The sequence below is a fragment of the Nyctibius grandis genome, chromosome 3 (assembly GCF_013368605.1).
Source record: "Nyctibius grandis isolate bNycGra1 chromosome 3, bNycGra1.pri, whole genome shotgun sequence".
NCBI classification, from domain to species: Eukaryota; Metazoa; Chordata; class Aves; order Nyctibiiformes; family Nyctibiidae; genus Nyctibius; species Nyctibius grandis.
The window spans coordinates 4,601,580-4,624,364 of NC_090660.1; the positions used below are offsets into that span (position 1 = coordinate 4,601,580).

Genomic DNA, 22,785 nt, shown 5'->3' on the forward strand with positions numbered 1-22,785 from the left:
GAGAAGGAAAGGGGGAGAGAGAAGGAAAGGGGGAGAGAGAAGGAAAGGGGGAGCACATCAGCAAAAAGCAATGTCTGTATTTTAATGTCTGCATAGGATATTAAAAACCAAAGTTACCTCTGTAAGCAAGTAACAGGACAAAAGAAGGTGGAGATCTGCTATAGTAAGGTATGTACAGTTCAAATCATTTTGCAATTTTATCTTGTGCCAAATAAACCTTCCAAGAGATTTGAGGATAGCCCCCTCTTGCAATTCTGTCAAGAAGCTATACTCAGTGTGAATGTCCTTGAAAGACACAGCAATTGCAGTTTACAAAGTATAAGCAACAAAACCTCTGTGCCACTGTGTCTCACCTGAAATTAGAAAAAATAACCACATGCTTACATTTTTAAGTCTCTCCTGAATAAAATCTTTCTTTAGCCAGTGTCAGTGCCCTGCTCGCCAACTTTGCCTAATCCCATGTTACCCATAACCATCACTCAACTTTGCACAGAAAAGTGTTTTAAAAAGCAACTGGTGATTTCAAATAATGAGCTGAAACCTACACTTGAAAGGGTTGTGATTTTCTGAATCGTGATTTTTAATACGACTACATTATTTTTTTGTCTGTATTACTGTCTTATACTGTCTTCAATATGAGAGCTATACCTGTTGAAAATATTTTTTACTTACTTTCAGTTGTTAATAAATTAAAAGTTTATAAACTTAGTACAGGAAAAATGCTTAAAGGAATATATTTGGCCTGGAGAAAGACAGTTCACTTCTAGACTCAGTTCTCTCAGACATCAATAAATGAACTTTGTATTGGGGTATTTTGAGCAGCTCTGGGCCACGGGAGAACAGGACACACTCTGTGGAAAAGGCTTCAGTTTTGAATGGTGAAATCTGGTATGCAAAGCAGGCTCATTTCAAAGAAATCCTCACCATCTAAAGCAGAAGGTCAAGGACAGATTAAAACTAGGGCTCTACTGCGGTTGTCAAAAATTGTCATTGATACTCCTTTTCTTGTTGAACCATAATTACAGTTTACTTGTTAAAATCCCACATAATAGCATGAAATTTACTAAAAAGAAGCTACCTGGTTTATGAAAATACTGACCTAGCATCAACTTAAAATTTGTTTCTTAACACTACAAACAACACACTCTGAAGAGAAATATATTTATTAACATAGTATGTTAGAAGGTAAAGAATTGCACAACGCAGGATATGAAATCAGATTTTTAATGGGGTTAGCTCCTTTAACATTTTTTAGTGATTAGAGATGAGGAAGGAGATCATGCTGTGTTGAAGAAATGATCTCTCAAAGAAAAATAGAGAATAACCTGTTTGCCAAAAATCCAAGATCAAATGCAGTTTTGAGTCGTCCTTACCCTTTTTTCCCTGGACAAAGGGATCAGAAGGTGCTTGCTAGCTTCTGCTAGAAGTAAAGACTAGCAGTAATTTGCAGAGGGGCCACAGCAGGGTGATAGGTGGAAGTGACAAAAGAAACTTAATACTCTTAAAATACCAATTCTACAATTCGGTAAAACAAAACTAAGCCACTGTTCCAAAGCATAGGCTGTGTAGATGCTGACTGTAACAATTACAGCTAACCAAAGAAACACCTAATACGCACACAGCTGGATAATACTACATTTCCAGAGCCAGCAGAGGGAACAACTGAGGGACCAGCCACCAATCCCGTCCTCTTCAAATACTCCTGGCTCCAACCTACCAGGTCCACATCACCAAAAGCAGCCATATAAGACATTAAGAAAGAGGTATAAGCAGATGTTAGAGTTCAGAAGGCTTTGTGAAACAACTGTCCCAAAAAAATGGAGTTTCAGAAATCCACAGAATATTTAGACAACTAGGTGTTATGTTATTTTGCAGCCTTTCAGTCCTTAAAGGGGGCTTATAAGAAAGATGGAGAGAGACTTTTTACCAAGGTCTGTAGTGTCAGGACAAGGGGCAACTGTTTTAAACTAAAAGAAGGTAGGTTTAGATTGGACATAAGGGAGAAGTTTTTTATGATGACGATGGTGAGACACTGCAACAGGTTGCCCAGAGAAGTTGTGGAGGCCCCATCTTGAGAAGTGTACAAGGCCAGGTTGGATGGGGCTTTGAGCAAGCTGGTCTAGTGGAAAGGTGTCCCTGCCAATGGCAGGGGGTTGAACTAGATGATCTTTAAGGTCCCTTCCAACCCAAACTGTTCTATGATTCTATGATTATGAACTGCTATAGTCTGCGTCATGTAATACTCCTTTAGCATCATGCAACAACCTTTCTTGTCCCTTCTCTCACTCTGCAATAGGTAAATAATACAAAATATGTTAGAGATACCTATATAGAGATCAAGCTAGGGATCAAACTGACTGAGATCATGACTAACTCATGCTAAAATAGACTGAAAGTGCAGATCTGTGTTCTCAGCACATGACTAACCTATTAGAAAAAGTTTTCTCGTATCATCAAACTTTCTTTCAGCCAGAGACATACTCATCCGCAGACAGACAGCTGGGGGAACTCTGCCAGATAAAGTCACGTATTAATCTGGATTCTTTCAAAAATGAGGGGACAAGCAGCTATTGTTTCTGTGAATTCCAGTTGCTGATTCTCTATAGCTGCACAAATACCAGGTACATATAAATAAGCCCAAAGCCTCAGTACTGACCAACTGTCAGCTCTGCTGAAAGATTTATATTAATTTACACTCTTTCACTTATCCACATCCTCTCCATGTGTCAACATATTGGAGGAATTCTGGTACAGCTTTGATTTAGATTTGGGGGAGTTGCTTTTACAGAATCACAGAATCAACCAGGTTGGAAGAGACCTCTGGGATCATCGAGTCCAACCGTTGCCCTCACACCACCATGTCAACTAGACCATGGCACTAAGTGCCATGTCCAGTCTTTTCTTAAACACCTCCAGAGATGGTGACGCCACCACCTCCCTGGGCAGCCCATTCCAATGTCTAATAACCCTTTCTGAAAAGAAATTCTTCCTAATGTCCAACCTCAACCTCCCCTGGCATAGTAATCCGAAGTAATCCATCTCTCAGCACCAACAAGGAAAACCTGAAGATTTACTAAAAACTAGAGTATTTTTGCCAACAATTTCAGCAGCTTATGCAACTCCACGGAACATGCATGTATCCTACTTGATCACAATTCACTGCGGCACCTTCCCTGCCCTGTCCCTGAGAATTCATTCATGGCTACTCTGCTCAGGAAGTGTAGACAGTTTAGTATTTGTAATGGAATTTAGCATCGCTGCCATGTCACAGCTAAACAAAAGCAGGCAGATGAAGAAACGTGTCTGTTCTGCTGCCAGAGTTCAGAACATGAGGACCCTGGGACCCATACTCTACACTGCTTTATTAGGCCACATAAAGCAGGTACATGATTGTACATAGTGCTCTGAAGAACCAATGTTCTCTGACTCTTTGGAGGAAATATAAATATAGTCTCTCTAGCTGCAAATACATCAACCCAGTTTAGGATCTCCACATCAAAAATGCTTTTCCACAAAAGAACCAACAGGAAACTATCAAAAGTGTGAAAACCTAGCTTTTTGGGCTATACCACGTTCTTTCTCATCTGCTTTGTCTAGCTTGCCTCCAGCATGCTAGGAATATTCTGTCCCAATATAAGTTGAATTGCTTTCATTTGCAGCAAGTATTACAAAAACAGTTTTTGATGGAAGTCTTCTTGCAGCATTAACTTCCATGGAAATGAATAAGAGTGTATTTGTCCAAGACGGCAAAAAAGACTAGAACACTACAGTTGATACTTGTTACAGCCTCAGATACAATCCAGTTAATAGAAAAGGCAGCTTATTTTAAAACTATTTGTTCTTTAGAATATCTACCAACCAAGAATTGGTTAAAATGAGGTCAAAAGACCTGTGAACTAAGGAAAACTTTCAGTTCAGATTTATTAATGGCAGAAAGCATTCAAGCAGACCTCTGTTCAGGAGACTGCTGAGACTGATGAATTCAGAGAAAAGATTCAATGGCACAGTTGAAATGCAATAATGGTATTACTAACATCTGCTCTTTCCTGTAACACTTGCCTTTGCAAATGCCAACCTTACTTCTCACACGCAACACCTAGCTCCATTGCAACTTGTAACACAACTCCACAAGACCCCAAAGTTATGTTTACACTGAGCATCAGGGTCATACTCCAGCTAAAATGCAGTCTGCAGTGCAAATTCCTCATCTTGAGCCCAAAGACAGTAACCTGGATAAAATAGCCCTAAAATGGAATCTCTGCTCAAGCTCTCAATCTTAGTCCTGATCCCTCCCTAAGTTCTTAACCCCTTCTACCATATGCCCCAGACAACTAAGTAGCAGAAATCTACAAATTCTATCCTTTACTTCCTTCTGTTCTGCAGTTCCTTTTGGTGTTGTTTTTACACAAAGTCCAAGGTTCTGCTTTGCTTATAGTCACACCACAGAGCTTTGGCCACAAGGTAGCATGGAGATGGTATTCTAACTGTCCCCTAAATATCCACCAAGATATAAGCCAAAGCAGAGATTCCCCAGACAGTCTTTCTGCAACCTCCTTACCACCCAGCAATTCTGTTGGACATTTAGTCTCCATGATCTGTTAAGTGAGAAGGGCAAGTAGGTAATCCACAGCACAAACCCTAGACTTATAAGCAAAGATACTCTTGTACTATCTGCAAAATGTCACCAGCAGGTTAAAAAAAAAAAAATCTTTCAAGCACTCTATTCCATTTTTGCTAGTCCTTAAGACAAGTATGAGTATGCAGGCTTTCCAGCACTCTTGCTCTTTGTAACTGGTATTCAGACCAAAAAATTCCCCAGCTCATAAGCGAATTTCATCCAACTGATCTTCCTTGCATTCTCACCTTCTGAAGTGGGGAAAATATAACAGATGAATCTGCAAAAGCATCTATACATCTATTTAGCTGGACAAGAAGAACAGGATTCTACATTCAGTCAGATAGCATCTCTCATGCATGTGATCACATCAGACATTTGAATGAATGCTCAAGAAAACAGTAGCCAGGAATCTACCGAATTTATTGAGAACCAGAAATAAAGCAGGGGGAAAGGAGAGAGATAGCGGACCCCTTGCAACGCAGTTAACACAGCCAGCAAGTTGAGATAAGTCTGGTATTACATAAAGATTTGAAGAACCATATGTTGTTAATGTTAACAATTTTACTTCTGTTTTAATCTCACAAAAAGCTTCCTATTTCTGCGCCATTCTCTTTTAAATGCATCAGCCTCAACCTCTCCACACCTACATTCTCAGCTTCTCAACCTAGCCAAACTACCAGCCTTCCTAAAGGTATTTCTTGGATGGTCTTACCCCTGAAATGTCATTGGCTTTTAGAAAATAGGCATACTACAAAGAACTCTGCCCACGGGCACAAAACCTAGTAGCTTTATGTTAATTGTTACCTGTTTTTACCTTCCATTCCCCTGCTAATCCTTCCTGCATATCAAATGTTGGTAAGCATGCAAGTGCTTAAGGTATAATTTTTATCAGAATCTGTTTCTGCACGGTTGGTAAAACTTATCCACTGCACCACAAACAGTTGCCATCCAAAATTTCTTAAGACCTTCCAGTCAATCCCAGCAAAAAAGAAAGCAACTTTTCAATGAGCATGAGAGGTGTTATTTTTAGGAGTGAATTGGATTCATAACATTATCAAACTGTGCAAGGCATTTGAATTTGTCTGACTGCATCTGTTTTATTTTAGTACTCAATCTATCTTCCCCATGTTTTAAAAAGGTTACAGAATTGCAATTAAAGGGAATTCTCATTTATTTTCTGTCTGTAATTATTTATGCCAAATAAAAACAGCAGAGACAAAGTACAGAAGACAGAATCTTTTTCCCACATTTTTGCATAAACATTTAAGCTGAGGGAACAGATAAACAGCTGGAGAAATGCAACATCCTCCTAACAAAATGCAATGCTTTAGACAAAGCTCTTAAAGCTTCCGTTAGGCTTCCTTCACAGCTATCAGTAGGAGCCAGAGTTAAGGCATTTCTCTTCTGAGTTCTGCTCTGGGCATATTTTTCACATGTGATGCTCAAGCAAATGAGAGCTATCCATTTTCCCTAGCATATAACACAGAAGTAAAGTGAGCAGAGAATGCTGCAGACCAAGCAAGGCTAACACAACTCTACATTTAAACCCATCTTTACTTAAAGAAAATTAAATCCTTTCACAGGCTTTATGAGGAACTGCATGGCTGAACCTCGAGTTCTCTTAACAATATATGTGTATCTAGCACTATGGACAAGGGCAAGGCTGCCTAGATCATACAGCTACATTAAGACCTTCAGTAGGACACACAGAGAGTAACAAAAAAGGTGGTTAACCAAGTTGTCCAATGTTTCTCCTTAGCAAAACAGTATTTCAGACTGTGATGAAGTTACACATGCCATTAAAGGAACAACCTTAGAAAACACATTATCAAGCACAGAGATTATTTTGACTGCTGACAAACGGCTGTTACTGTTCTATTTCTAAAAACTATTGCTATCCGCCTACATAGTTACTGCTACAATATCACTTATATATGAAGTTTAGTTCTTAGTAAATTACGTTCCTCCATTCCAAAGAACCACTTCATAAAATATCATCTCTTTATATATGCGTGAATGAAGCACCCATACACAGACACACACACCTTTATCAGCAATAGTTCCATTAGAAATTTTTTCTTTTAAAAGACACATGTTCACCTGACAACACTTAAAACTACACAAAAGCTCTTTAACTAAATAACTCTTAACTAGCTCTACAATATACTGTAATACCATCACGTCACTTACACAAGGTTTCAACTATGAAGGCAAAAGCATAAATACAGGTATCCACCACACATTTATGTACTGGTGAACTCTTATCATGCATTTTTTTCCATTATGTAGCTATCCAATTTGAGGATTCTACTTATTAAGTATTCACCTTGAGCTCTGCTGGGCTGCTGTTGTTGGTAGATGAAGAAATAATGTGGACACAAATATTCTGCAATTCCACACACAGGCAAGGGTATAAGCCAGTGCCTAGAACAGCCTTCACAGAAGAAAGTGAATATGACACTTTTGAAAAGGAAGAAAAAGTTATTCACACTGATTAAAGCACAACAAAACACGGTCCTCAACTGTTTAGATGAGGCTTTCTTTCATGGTGTATCAAAAAAAGATTTGGGAATCACAGACCCAAAAAGACTGGAAGACAACAGCTGTTCTCCACAGTAGTTAGTCATACAATTAATATACAGCTCCAAATAACATGCTGGGCCTATCATCACTTTAGGATACTTCGTAGAGTTTGCTTAGACTCGTTTCTTCACACACTATTCATTGTCCCCTCCCACCACCCCCATCCAGAGCAGACTACTAATTTGAACTTCCATAGGACCCTTTCAAAATATTTCAGCAAAAGCCATGAGTAATGAAAATCCACTCCATGAAAGGAGATCAGAGATTGTGCAGCAAGGAGATCACTTCAAACACCAGTAAGACAAGGGGCTTCGAGTACCACCTACAGGTAAAAATATTGAGAACCAAGTTGATGCTATTGATCAGGATAGAATTAGGCCAAAGAAATATTGAGCTAACAGAGACCTACAGCCCTTGAAATCACTGTAAGATTTAATAGTCACAAAGTATCACCTCTGATCAAAGAACTGGAGATGTTATAAGAGCTACAAAATCATGAGACAGGACGTTTTACCATGTGAGACTTAAAAGAATTCCACCAATATAAGTTGTCAGGTGATTGAAGTCACTTGAGTGAGGTATTCAAATACCTCGGTGCAGAAACTGCACCACATACTAAACGGCTCTTCACTGCCAAAGATATCAAAAAACTCAACAGCTGAAAATTCAGGCTCCACCAATGCAAATTAGAAATAAGACTTCCTTAGGGAGAGACAATCAACCATTGGAAATACTAAACGTAACTTCCAAGAACGGCTGCAAATACTTCAGATCCTGATGTGGGCACATTAGACTTCATTGAATAGAGAAGATAGATACACTTATTCAAGCATCTCTGAAAGACAGACTTTTATCAAATGAATGTTATTGGTCTCAGATAACTAACTGAAAATAACTAATACATGAGTCAGATTAGATTGTCTACGGATCCTTATGTTCTTACAGTCTGCTGCTTCGGTTTTGTCTGAATCCAAAAAAATAAACTAACCTTCAAGTACAGATTTTTTTCAACTACCCACAGCTCAGTACAAAATAGGAGGGGAATACTTCCCTTGCTGAATCAATAAGTTCCTGCAACTGAGTAATGGTTCTTCCAATATTCAAATCGGATGAGACAGGCAGATGCAGATTTGTTTTTAATTTAAAAACAAGCAGTCTCATCAACAACTAAAGAATGCTTTTGTGAGCAAGACCTCTTAGCATTTGAATTTCCATTGCAAGGATTTGTTTAGCACTGATCCAGTAGAACATCATTCCTCAACTGTGCATTTAAGAACATGTTTGAACTAGGACTGCAACCCTCAGAGATTCAAGCAAAAAAAAAAAATAAAAATCAAGGACATAACAGTTTAAGTGTCTCTGTGCTCATTTTGCCTAATGTGCCAATATTTGAACACTGACACACAAGCATATTCTTGAGATTAGCCAAACTGGGCAAGAATTAACTTCGTAAGATTATTTAAGACAGCTGTACTGCAAATTCATTTTTTGTCTTTTCTTCTGCCACATAATGCATTGAAGCTTTGGTCTGTTATACTCTTGGTTTCTAGCTCTCGGTTTTCTATCCTGGACAAGGTAAGTCCATATCACACACTCAGGACATTATGAGGCAGGGGGAAGATAAGAAGGAAAAGAAAAAGAAGAAGGAACCTTAAGACAACTGGTGAGAGTAAGAACCTAGGCTTCTCCACATCTGCCTTAGAGTCCTGACACAGTTAAGATTCCCTTTTAGCAGGAGCAAACTGAATTGCCCACCTGCTACACGTAACAACTAACAATAGAGAAAAACTTCCCATCTGTTTTGATGGACATACCACTGTGAGCCAAGAAAAATGACCAGCACAAAATCAGTCTGTTCAGCAACTTGAGATAAACATCCAGTCAGAAAAAGTGTCCTGAAACCTGAACAGGCTACGTCTACTTGTCCTGTATCACGTGTACAGGCCCTGTGTACACCATACTTAAGAGTATTTTATCAATAACATCCTCTCAATGTACACTTACTTTCACTACTATTTCAAAGTATTCCAATAACCAGACTACATTGCAACGGGAAATCCTTGCAGCACTTCTATGTATGGGCAATTTGAGATGGGCAGGAGTGATGCATTTACTAAGAGATTTCTTTCTGCTGAAGGTGTATTTGCTACTACGTATTTTTTGTATGTTTGGGCACATGAGGGAGATGAGAGGAAGAAAGAGCTAAACATCTTATAGAAAACTTTGGGGGAAAGGCAAAGAAATGTGATTTTTCCTGTATAACGCTTTGATTTTGAAATGAAAACTTTGTTTCAAAATTTTTTTAAATTACCTTAAAGAATGGTAAAAATTAAGTAGCCTGAAATAAAATGTTTCACATTGGGTTGATGTAGATATTTTTTGTTTTATTTCAGTTTTCAGCATTTGGTCAAGTTAAATACATTTTAAAATCCCCCAAAGCCAAGCCGTTATTCACATGTCCCAAATGTGCCCTTTGATACCAGAACTTCCCTCAGAGAACTGTGTGAGTCTTACGTTAAGTTCTACAATTGCCTTTGCTCTAACATACGAGAAAGAGGAAATCCATAGCTGGAGAACGCACACACGTGTACCAATATATCCTTCCTAAAAACAGCTGCATTCCCTTTTTTTGTACCACTTACAGTGTCTTGCTCTGTATTTTGGAACATAATATTTTGGGGGCCACACCCAAGTTTTTGTTTCATGGATATATTGCACCTAACACATTAGTTAAGGTCCCTGATCACAGCTCCCAGACACTACGGCAATACAAACAGCAAGCAAAACATTTCAACTGGCAGAGGCACCTAAAAGCACTTATGCCCCTTGTAGTCACACCAGCATGGCAGAGAAACACTGGGGGTGAAAATTATACACCTGCATTTAATTTCAGATACACATGGCATAAAAATGGGTTTCGGAGGGAGGAAAAAACCATTTGTTGCTTGCTGAAAAGAGTTCATCTCATTTATGCAAGGGCTGCAAGCAGTGTGCATGTACAAATAGAAATGACACGACATCATCAAGCGACTACACCACAGGAAAGACTGTTCTTGTTATAAGTTTTTCTTCATACAGTGATGAAGACTAATGAATATAGTCACATTCTCACACTGAAGACTTATATAATCAAAGTATGCAAAGCAAGAAAAATATCTGATATTATTTTAATTTGCATCTTAGCTTATCATCTAAAAGCAAGTTATCAAGTTGAAACATTGTATGGTTTATTCTCTAAAGTATTCTGAGATATATTAAGTACAATTAATTGCATCTACCTATAATCAGAATACACTAATCTTAACATAAATTAACATAACTGCCTGTCTGCCTCCCTCCTTACATATGCCTTCTTTTTTTTTTTTTTTTCCTCTCCTTTTTTTCTTTTTTCTTCTTTTTTCCAGATTAAGCTCAAGGTACAAGAAGTAAAAATAACTTCTATCATACAGCTGCCTACAGAAAGTAACTGGAATTAATATATCTACTATAAAAATTAAATAAAAAGATATTATTTTTCACCACAGTCAATCCAGTTTAAACTGGGCACAGAAACAACAACTTGCTGGATTTGTATTTCCATTTATAAAGATCTTTTCTTACATTTACAAGGGTCAAGTGCAAGCACTGCAGGAGATTCCTATGTGAACTTTATCTGCAATTTGATCCTTGCATGGCACGCTGTATAAACATTACACTGTACTGATTTAATACTGGACATACACTTCAGCAGTTACGAATGACGGACTATTTAAAGGCGTATGGCTGTGACCCAGAGAGGCATAAAGGCATTGAAAACAGCATCTTATTTTGGTTTTGGGAGGGGCGAGGTTGAGTTGGGGTAGGGCCTGTAAAAAACATGATTTGAAAAAGAAGTGGCTCATCACTAAAGGATTAAAAAAAAACGGCCATTGATATTTTAAAAATAAATACATTGTAAACATTCGATGAACAGTCATGCTATTTTAAGCCTGAGACTATGAAAGCGTACAGGTATCTCTCAGTTTTTTCCCCCAAGTTTTCACAGCTCTAGAAAAAAAAAAAAAATCCAAACCTTAAATGTTTCAAGCATGCTATTTAATGATACTAGTTGAGAAAACAGCGTGAAGGCTCAGTAAAAGTCAGTGAAAACAGTCTCCTATCATGTGTTTCATTTCAGGCTGGGGGTTGGTTTTGCCCCTCCTTTTCTTTTCTTTTCAAATAAACATAAGCAGTTATGCAATCCTCTGTAAAATCTGAATTTCCCCCCCTAAACCTGCTCATGTACACCCTGCAAAACATGAATACTGCAAGATTCAACGCTGTCAACGTTTAAGACATGTGTGTTCAGCACCTTGTAGCACACGCTCAACTTCCCCGTGGAAGAATTTCACCCAGGTACAAGAGCTTTTACCCAGCATTGAAGAAATACCTGCAACCGCTGCTGATGTGGGGTGGGGGTGAGGGTGTTGTTTGTTTTCAAACCAGCTAGATTCATTCACAGGATTTTGTCTCGTCCTGTTTTTCACCCTACAGCGCTGCGCTTCGCTTTGTAGCTGAGGGTGTTACACTGCGGTCCCTAAACAGTCTCCCACACCTGATGCTGGTTTTCACGAAGGACGCCATATAGGTGCGGTTCTCGGAGACAAAACCCCTTCAGATAACACTTGGGCATTTAAAAAAATGGCAAACCGCCTTTAGCCATCAGTCTTGCTCTGCACAAGCACACGAAGAAGCAGCCGCAGCGGCTGCGGTTTCGTTGCCGTCCCCAGCTAACAGCCGACAGCACAGTCGGTGTGTGCGCAAGGTGGATCTTCCCACCGCTCCTCCGGGAGGCTCCCGCAGCAGGGCCGGGCTCGCCAGCCGCCCACAGCGAGCCACCGGCATCGCCCAGCCACCGACCCGCCGCTGTAGGGCCGCCAGGGAACAGCCTCCCCCGCCCCGCACAGGTTGCGGCCGCGCGTCCCCTCCCCGACGGCAGCGGGAGATGCGGCGGCCGAGGCCCAGCGCGACCGATGCAGCTCTGCACCGAGCCGCTCTCCCCGCCGGTGCCCTCCCGGGAGAGCAGGAGGGACGCAGAAGAATGCGGCAGACAGCGAGGGGTTAATCCTGCGGAGGGAAGATGCTGCCGCCGCCGCCTCGCCCGCCGCCCCCCGCGGACGTTACATAACGGCAGCAGGCGGCCGGTCCCACCGCCGCACCGGGGGCCGCCAGCCCGGGGCAGCTCCGCCAACGCGCCCGCCCCCTCCCCTTGCGTCTTCGTTAACCGAATAGAAATCAATTAGCCAGCGCGCTAATAAGGGAGGAGAGGGCAAGAAACACACGCATCACCCCCCACCCCCGACAAGAGGGGCTCGTCCCGCCAGAGGCGCCCACTCACCGCCGGCTCTCGAGGGGCGGCAGGTCCCGCCAGCCCAGCCTGACGCTCGCCCGGGCTCCGGCGCTATCGGGCGTTCGCGTCGAGCCGGCACGGCGGCTCCGGCAGGCACCGCCCCCGCTGCCCGGGCATTGGCGGGCGCCCGGCACCGCCTGCCCGCCCCTCCGCCGCCCACACCCATAGGCTGCGCGGGCTGTCGGGCGGGCGGCCGGCCCCGCCCCCGCGGAGCCTGAGGTAACGGATGAGCGCAGGGGCAGCCGCGGCTTTTGCTGCCTTAAATGGATGGTTGCGGCTGGTGGCGCCTCTGCCCGTTCCTCTCCGCTCGCTGCCCGGTGCTCGGGAGCAGGTGGGCAGGGGCAGGTGGCTCCCTGACCGCTCCCCTCGCCAGGAGCTGGGGGCGACGAGGGGCGGGCCAGTGACCCCCTGCCCCGGCTGGCCCAGGCTCGGCCATCTCGAGCATCCTATCCCCCCTCCCAAGGGAGAAGCAGAGACCAAGGGGCGCCACAGTCCTCTGTGTCCTGCCGGGCTCTGGCAGCTTCGGGTCCGAATTCCTGGTCGGCTGTGCTGTAGGCTGTGGTTGTTGACATAAAATAAATAAAAATCATGTAAAAGACTGGGCTGTGCAGCGCAGTAGGCGTTTCCTCAGCCTGCCACTCGCCTGGGAGCAGGCCTAGGGTTGGCACAGCAGAGCGATGCAGGCACCAATCTAATCCGGAGCGATCCCACCCAAAATCTCGGAGCACAGAGACAGTTCAGGAGTCAGCAGAAATCTAATGAACCGTTGTACACCCTCATTCATGAATTTATAACCAGACTCCAATGACTTGGCAGAGCTTGGTCTACCATAACTTGATGGCTGCTGTGCTGGAATCAAGTTAAAACAATCTACCTGCGGAGGTGGGGGAGAACAAAAAGATCCAGTTAATGTGCAGTGGAGTCTCAATTTTTCAAATGCAGGGTAGATACATAGCTGACTTTAAAAAATACTCCTATACCTATAGTTGCTTTAATCACAGAATCACAGAATGTTAGGGATTGGAAGGGACCTCGAAAGATCATCTAGTCCAATCCCCCTGCCGGAGCAGGATTACCTTTAAGATGCACAATAATAGTTTATAAACTATTGTAAAACTATTTTATAAACCCTTATTTCCATATATTAAGGCAAATATTGAAATGACCCAGAATGTCATAAATGCTTTAAGGCCCCTTCACAGTAGGGTTGAGTTGGCTGCACTACTGATGATGGTTTTGTGGTAGAGTAAGGCAAATGCACTTGTGATGTCTCATGAGAGCACAAACCAAAATCAGATTGTATTTTTTTTTTCCAAGTTTTCTCCTTCACCATGCAGACACAGGAAACCTACCCTTTATGAAGCTTTAGCTGACATGAGGGTCAAGAAGAGTCCCTACCATACAGCTGAGAAACAGATTAAGACAGGTACAGCTTTAAATCAGAGCCTAGTTTTGAAGGCAAAAATGAATGCAATATCAATTAACATGAAAGAAGGTATGGTAAATAGCTCAGTGGAGACTGTTCTCCTAATGTTTAATATAGGGCTGGTCCTACATTATTTTCAATTGTTTCCCCCATCCCACACAGTTTAGAATATATCCTTCTGTTTCTCTAATAGAATTTTCTGTCACAAACCATGCCATGAATCATAGAAAATATGCAGAATCAGAATTACCCAAATTTGATTCTGTGATAGAATTCAGAAAAATTTCACAATATATTTGTGCTTCATTTAAAAAAAAAAAACCAGGGAAAGAAGCAAGCATCTTGTAATCATAGAATCATAGAATGGTTTGGGTAGGAAGGGACCTTTCTAGTCCAACCCCCCTGCAATGAGCAGGCACATCTTCAACTAGACCAGGTTGCTCAGAGCCCCGTTCAACCTGACCTTGAGTGTTTCCATGGATTGGGCATCTGCAGCCTCTCTGGGCAGCCTGTTCCATTGTTTCACCACCCTCATCGTAAATAATTTCTTCCTTATCTCTAGTCTGAATCGACCGTCTTTAAGTTTAAAACTATTGCCCCTTGTCCTATCTCTATAGGCCCTACTAAAAAGTCTGTCCCCATCTTTCTTATAAGGCCCCTTTAAGTATTGAGAGGCCACAATAAGGTCTCCCCAGAGCCTTCTCTTCTCCAGGATGAACAACCCCAACTCTCTCAGCCTTTCCTCATAGGAGAGGTGCTCCAGCCCTCTGATTATTTTTGTGGCCCTCCTCTGGACCCGCTCCAACAGGTCCATGTCTGTCTTGTACTGAGGACTCCAGAGCTGGACACAGTACTCCAGGTAGGGTCTCACGAGAGCAGAGCAGAGGGGCAGAATCACCTCCCTTGACCTGCTGGCTTTTTATGCGGCCCACGATATGATTGGCCTTCTGGGCTGAGTGCACATTGCCGGCTCATGTTCAATTTTTCATCCACTGGTATCCCCAAGTCCTTCTCCACAGGGCTGCTCCCAATCCCTTCATCCCCCAGCCTGTATTAATACCAGTGGTTGCCCCGACCCAGGTGCAGGACTTTGTACTTGGCCTTGTTGAACCTCATGAGGTTCACATGGGCCCACTTCTCGAGCTTGTCCAGGTCCCTCTGAATGGCATCCTATCCCTCAGGTGTGTCAACTGCACCACTCAGCTTAGTGTCATCTGCAAATTCGCTGAGGGTGCACTCGATCCCACTATGTCGTTGCTGAAGATATTAAACAGTGCTGGTTCCAATACAGACCCCTGAGGGACACCACTCATTGCTGATCTCCATCCAGACATTGAGCCATTGACTACTCTCTGGATGTGGCCACCCAGCCAATTCCTTATCCACTGAACAGTCCACCCATCAAATCCATATCTCCAGCTTAGAGCAGGATGTTGGGAAGGACCATGTCAAAGGCCTTACAGAAGTCCAGAGAGATGACATCTGTAGGTCTTCTCTTGTCCACTGATGTAGTCACTCCATCATAGAAGGCCACTAGGTTGGTCAGGCAAGACTTGCCCTTGGTGAAGCCATGCTGGCTGTCTTGAATCACCTCCATGTCCTCCATGTGCCTTAGCATAGCTTCTAGAAGGATCTGTTCCATCATCTTGCCAGGCACAGAGGTGAGGCTGACAGGTTGGTAGTTCCCATAGTCCTCCTTCCTATCCTTTTGAAAAAATGGGTGCAATGTTTCCCTTTTTCCAGTCTCTGGGGACTTCACCTGACTGTCATGACTTTTCAAATATCATGGAGAGTGGCTTGGCAACTACATTCACCAGTTCCCTCAGGACTCTGGGATGCATCTCATCAGGTCCCATAGACCTGCTCAGGTTCCTCAGGTGGTCTCGAACCTGATCTTCTCTTACAGTGGGAGGGACTTTGCTCCTCCAGTCCGTTCCTTGAGGTCCATCCACTCGAGAGATGTAGGAAGAGAGATTGCCAGTGAAGACTGAGGCAAAAAAATTGTCTGTTTTGCCTGTGATGGTAACTGCTGAGTGATCTCCCTGTCCTTATCTTGACCCATGAGCCTTTTGTTGTATTTCCTGTTGAAGAAAGGGAGTGATAGAGCAGCTTGGTGGTCACCTGGCAGTTAGGCAAGGTCAACCCACCATATTAGCACACTACCTTAAAAAAAGTAATGTAATTTTGGATTCATTTTAATCCTGTGTGCAAATTAAGTCCTTCCATACTCTAAAGCATGAGATTGGGCAATTCTTTGTCTGCATTTATTTTAATTATTTTTAACTCAAGAATGCTCTGTGTGCCTTGGACATTTATTCAAAAAAATAAAATAATGTGAATGCCAACATGTATCTGTGTTGTGCATTTCTGCAGCACTAAGCACACTTACTTTACATGATACAGTTACACTCTTATAATGAATTCCCTAGAGCTCCCAGAAGCCTTCTCTCATCCCTGCACAAAGAATGATTTTTCTCAGTCCCGAAAATAATCTATTCAGTTTTACACCGACAAGACAGTAGTCCCCTGCCACAGAACAGGGCCTCGCAGCAAATCCTGAGAGCAGTCCAACCCTTGATGAGCTCAATCTCCTCTGGAAGTTCATTCCCTCACAAGAAAAAAAGACCCTTGACCACGACCCTGAGATCTCCCTATCTTATCCTAAGATTAGCTGCATTTCCCCAAGAGGTTAGTACAGCTGTGTTTGTAGGCTGTAGCTGTGGCTGAAGGATACCACCTCTTCTTCTGAGCACAGGCCAATGTGTAGTTCACACGTGACCTGACCTGATGATTTGTCAGTGTGATCTAGCATTTTAAATTCTCTTTTGCTGTTGTAAATAAATATTTGAAAATATGATTGATCAAATGTCATTGTCTTTGGCACACTCTTGTTAGACATTCCCAAGACACTGCAGCAGGAGTATGGACGTTTCTTTCGAATCCAGGAATGGAGCAGATATCAGGCACTGGCCATACCCTGGGTCCTGCAAGGACTTTCAGAATGCAGAATTCCTACAAACTGCAGTTTAAAGATGAACTTACTTGCCTCTGGGCTGATGGCAACCAAGAGTAGAAAAACTGGCACTACAGTTTCCCGTTTCAGACATTCACAATAAGAAAAGCACAACGAGATCTCATGCTGAATTCCAGAATATCACTGATTTTAGTCAACACTATGAGAAGTACACAGATCTATCCAAAATAAAATTGTACATATTTCCCTACTTCATTCTCTCCATCAGCTAACATGCCAGTTCTTTCATTTCAAGACAAAGTCTGCTGGGAGGGATGCAGATCTGCTTCCTGCAGTGGACATAGCTTCTTTTGAAGTTGCTATACTTACTGCCTGTCCCTGTTATTTCTATAATGTTTATCCTCATATTAATTCTGTTCAAAGGTTTTGTTATTTAAAATATTTTTTGGCTTTTTCTAGTTCTCTACAAGACAGAGAATTCTTTCCTGTGTAGGCAGCTTGTTGCTAACACATAAAGCCAGTTCCACCAGAGTTGGAAAACTTTATGGGCCCTGCACTTCAAGAAAGATGTTGAGGTGCTGGAGCGAGTCCAGAGCAGGGTGACTAAGCTGGTGAAGGGTCTGGAGGGTCTGACCTACGAGGAACGGCTGAGGGAGCTGGGGTTGTTTAGCCTGGAGAAGAGGAGGCTCAGAGGTGACCTTATTGCAGTCTACAACTACCTGAAGGAAGGTTGTAGTGAAGTGGGAGTCAGCCTCTTCTCCCGGGCAACTAGCGATAGGACAAGAGGACACAGCCTCAAGCTTTGCCAGGGGAGGTTCAGGTTGGACATTAGGAAGAATTTCTTCTCAGAAAGGGTCATTAGACACTAGAAGGGGCTGCCCAGGGAGGTGGTGGAGTCACCATCTCTGGATGTGTTTAAGAAAAGACTGGACATGGCACTTAGTGCCATGGTCTAGTTGACATGGTGGTGTCAGGGCAATGGTTGGACTCGATGACCCCAGAGGTCTCTTCGAACCTGGTTGATTCTGTGTGATTCTGTGATTCTATGGCCAATATTATTTCTCGGACTGAGATGAGATGCAACACTGACAAAATGATAGATTACATAAACACTGGGTGTTCAGTGAATCAGCATTCACATCGTATCTTGAGCCAGAACCATTAAACAGTAAGTAAAAAGATTTTTCAAGTCATCAGGCCTGGGCAGGAAAATGTGTCACCAAGATTGCATTATTGTTATAAAAGGTCACTTTAGTTTGCTTGTAATTTTCAAATGTGATAAGTTTTAATCAGAATATTTGTGTGAATCAAAGAGTATTAATTTGGTTGAAACTTCCATCAAAATGATGGAGTCATTTTTAAATGCCAGGTAATCACTCCATTTAGAAAAACAGGGCTTTTTCTGTTCTTGTTGCTTTTTTTTAACCACTTACTGGAATAGTTACAGAAACTAAAAAACAATCAATCAAGTGTACTGCAGTCTTTCATGTGGTGAAAATCAAGTACAATTTTCCAAGTTATACAAATAGTCATAAATATATTGTCATTTGTATGTGTATGTGCAACATACATATTGTCAATATGCCCTCCTACGTTACACATAGTCAATTTATGTACAGCTGTGTGTGTAGTCTCAGTCATTCACAGGAAGGCAAAACTAGCTACCTTCCAGACCCTCACAGGCAGTACAAACACATTTTTTAGATATAAAATTGCAACTAATATCTAATTGTATAAACAATGTGGCAGAATTTCAAATAGGTAGACAAACATAAAGGGTAATTCTCATACACAGGAAGTTTGACTTAGGATATTCTGTATTTTGCAATGTGCTGTCCTGTAACTTTGTATAGGAACTAACCCAATTATGTTTGTGGAATCAGTGCTGCTCATCAGTTTTACCAAAATATAAATGAATACTAAAATCATGCAAATACAGAAGCCAGAGTTCAGGAGATATGCACGTACATTAGTGAAATAACTTGATCGCACTAACAATACAGAGCACAGTCCTGCAAATGCCTGACCATGATGGAATTCCTTATTTATTTTGATTCGCCAAAGCTCCTATCAAAAAACAAAGTTAATGAAAAGTTGAGCTTGAATCAGAGCACATAGAGCTTCAGAAGCTATAAAGTTAAAACAAGCCTGTCTCACTCTTCTCTGTTGCACAGACCCTTTTTGGGAGTACGTTATCACATGCTCTTTCTTTCAGATGAAATACTTTTCTAATCCCTATTATTATTCTCTTCCCCAACCCCCTGCTAAAAAGTGAAAAGGAACAAAGCAGGACAATGCAGAGCAGCTCTAGAAAAGGATAATCTTCTGCAGCAGATCCAATAATTTGGATCAAGATTTAAGAAACCTAGATTCCAGTAGTCTATTTTATACAGGCTTTCCATGGAGCATCTGGCAACATGCTCATTCTCCCTCTGCATCTGTTTTGTGGACATAAATTGGGGATAATCCATTTTACAGTACGGATATCTGAGAGGCATAGAGATATTGTAGCATAAAACCATTACTTAAAAGGAAAAAAAGTCTTTATTAGGGAAGCATTCAGTGATGTGAAGGTTATGACAAGAGGCAGTTCTTTAAAAAAAAACTTTTTAAGGCAGGTCCTTCATTCACTGAATGTCATAATGTCTTAGCTCTGTGTGAAGTGACTTTGTAGTTAAAACCACTGATTTTATAGTTAGAGATGGCACAATCACAAACCGACAGCACTTAAACACTTCTAAATATCTATATTCTGTATCATTTCATACAACGGACAAAGACTAAAGTAGTTGCTGCAGCCTTATTCATTTTCTAATTTCTTTTTCCCTCAGTTAACTGTTGAAAAACATTTGTTGTCCCTTTTTGGTAGTTTATTCAATTTATCACACATAGTCCCAACTCCACTCTATCTTCACTAGCTCAGCATTTATTTAGAGCGCTAAAACACTCTCAGGAGGAGATATAAATCACACTTTTCTTTTTAACAGGAGGGGAAATGGCCAGGAAGTGAACCTCAGAACTTCGGAGAGGGTAAGCATCAGTAAAGTCGAATACCAAAGATTCAGCATTGCAGTTAAGACAGTAAAAAAACCCAATGGCATTTATTTGGAAATAGCCACACCAAATTATTTCCTTAGTGCAAGACTTTTTCAGCAGTGTTCTGCCCCTGGTGACCTACATTCTCAAATTCTTCAGAAAGAGGTGGGGAAGCCAAAATGAAAGACAAAAACTTTACCGAGCCTGCCCACAGAACAGAAGTAGCCCTTCAGGTACTTGCAGCAATTAGCTGTTAGGCTCTGAGAAGATGTATACTTTTTTATTCAGTTTAGCTTAAATTACTTTGTGTCAGCAGATGTGAGAACATATGAAGCATTTCTTAAACTCACCTGTTTGTTCATCTCAAATGTTCCTGACTGCCCTGGCACTAAATTGCACAACTATTTTCTTTGTGTAAAAGTAAGAATTCTTTTACTGTGACGTGTTATAACAGACTACTGTTAACAGTGTTCATTGATTAGGAAATTAAGCGTTAAGAGATGTAGATTTGTGTTAAAACTAAGTGAGTGTTATCCGAGCAGCTACCATGTCATCTTTTTTCTTGGCTAGAGACAATAATATAAGCCTTTCCAACAGTCTTAGTTGTGATACTTTCTTTTTCTAGTAGTGTGAAGACAAAGAGAGCTTTCTTAATGCTTATCCCACCAGCATGAATATGTGCTGGTACCACATGTGGACTTACTGTCTGGGGGAAGAGTGGTTAGAAAGTGGCCCGGTGGAAAGAGACCTGGGGGTGCTGATCGACAGCCGGCTAAACATGAGCCAGCAGTGTACCCAGGTGGCCAAGAAGGCCAATGGCATCCTGGCCTCTATTAAGAACAGTGTAGCCAGCCAGTCTAGGGAAGTGATTGTCCCTCTGTACTCGGCACTGGTGAGGCCGCACCTTGAATCCTGTGTCCAGTTCTGGGCCCTGCACTTCAAGAAAGACATTGAGGTGGTGGAGACAGTCCAAAGAAGGGCAATGAAGCTGGTGAAGGGTCTAGAGCACAAGTCTCATGAGGAGCATCTGAGGGAACTGGGGTTGGTTAGTCTGGACAACAGGAGGCTGAGGGGAGACCTTAGTGCTGTCTACAAGTACCTGAAAGGAGGTTGTAGCAAGGAGGGTGTTAGTCTCTTCTCCCAAGTAACAAGTGAGAGACAGGAGGAAACAGCCTCAAATTGCACCAGAGGAGGTTTAGATTGGATATCAGGAAAAACGTCTTCATCGAAAGGGTTGTCAAGCATTGGAACAGGCTGCCCAGGGCAATGGTGGAGTCACCATCCCTGGAGGTGTTTAAAAGACATGTAGATCTGGTGCTTAGGGACCTGGTTTAGTGGTGGACTTGACAGTGCTAGGTTAATGGTTGGACTTGGTGATCTTAAAGGTCCCTTCCAATCTAAATGATTCTATGATTCTTTGAAGAAAAGCACTGAGTGAAAGAGAGAATTTCATACTATGCTTCCTGAAGCAGCATACAGACATAGTATTGCAGAGAAACAGAAACATCAAGACTGGTATGAATCAAGCATGAATGGAAATGTGTAAGTGTGAAAGCAGAGGGGAAAACCAAACTGTAAGTGGTGGTAAGGCCTAGATCAGCTGGTGTATTGATTCTGACTGGGATACCACAGTTCACGGAGGAGCTGATGATCCACATCGCAGCTCACGTGAGCAGGCGCAGGCCTACGCTGTGCTGTGCTGCAGGTCCAGCGTGGCCTTCAGGCTGTGCTGCATGTGTCCCATGGCTGCAGGGTCACCTCAGCCAGCTGGTTGCAACAGAGGAGCCTGCAGGCAGCTCCCACTCGGCACCAGCCATGACACCACCTGCGCATCCTTGCCGGTGTCTAACAGTGCAGCCAGAAGTTTTCAGGCCAACAACCTTTAGGAGCAGAGTTGTTTTCTTGTAAGAAAATTATTTAGTATCTTGAAGGACCAAAAAGGAGGAACTTCTCTCCACAGATGGTATGTGCACAGTGTACCATGGCAAAATCCATCCAGGGCCCATCTGATGCTGCACAGGTGTGCAGCTCAGCATCTGAAGGGACTAAAGGTTTACTTGCTATCTATATTCCTCTTTTTATTCTGTCTAATTTATTCTGTCTTATTAAAACAGCTATTTTATTAAGCCATTTGTTGTCAGGCCTTTCTTATCAAGCCGCAGAAAGAGCCCTGCACTGTATCTCTCACCTCAGCCATACCCCAGACCCTGGTGCAGAACAGCAGGTTGGCACAATCTCAGCACATAAACTTGCAGCTTACTGAGATACCTAGTTTAGGGAAACAAAGCCCAGACTATTTTCAGAGAAGGAGGCAAAAGGATAATTAGTGAATTAGTGATGTTGCCTAATGACTCTCAGAGGTAGGACATGGTGAAAAAGATGACAATCACCGTGAACTTATAAAGGTACAGAGGGTATGCCCAGAGAACCAGGATGTGGTAACTGATCAAGAATAATCCAGGAGGTGTGATGAGGACTCAGTAATCAGTGCTCCTTGTTCTGTCACCAGAAGCAATCCTGGCCAAACCACTTGGATATACACACTTTGGTGCTTCTGAATATGCGAGTATGAAAGAACAGGTCCGAAATATGGGTGACATACAACCCATATTGAGTTGTATGCCCAGAGTGAGCATAAGTGAGATGAGCTTTAAAATAAAAATCACCATTGCTTCCTGTATGGTCTTGCATAGATTTACACTACTTTCTCCTAGGAAGTTATATTTAGCTAATCAAACAAAAGGCTAAATTACACAGTCAAAGCTTGGCAATAAAGCTGA

At 42.2% G+C, this 22,785-nt stretch overlaps 1 protein-coding gene across 1 annotated transcript in view; it reads right to left on the reverse strand.

Annotated features, from left to right (window-relative positions):
* Nucleotides 1-12,640, reverse strand: part of TPPP (tubulin polymerization promoting protein) — a 67,319-nt gene extending 54,679 nt beyond the window's left edge. Inside the window, exon 1 of the mRNA XM_068396422.1 lies at nucleotides 12,558-12,640. The gene's annotated coding sequence lies outside the window, so the exon portion shown is untranslated. The remainder of the gene's footprint in view (nucleotides 1-12,557) is intronic.
* Nucleotides 12,641-22,785: the final 10,145 nt, after the last annotated feature.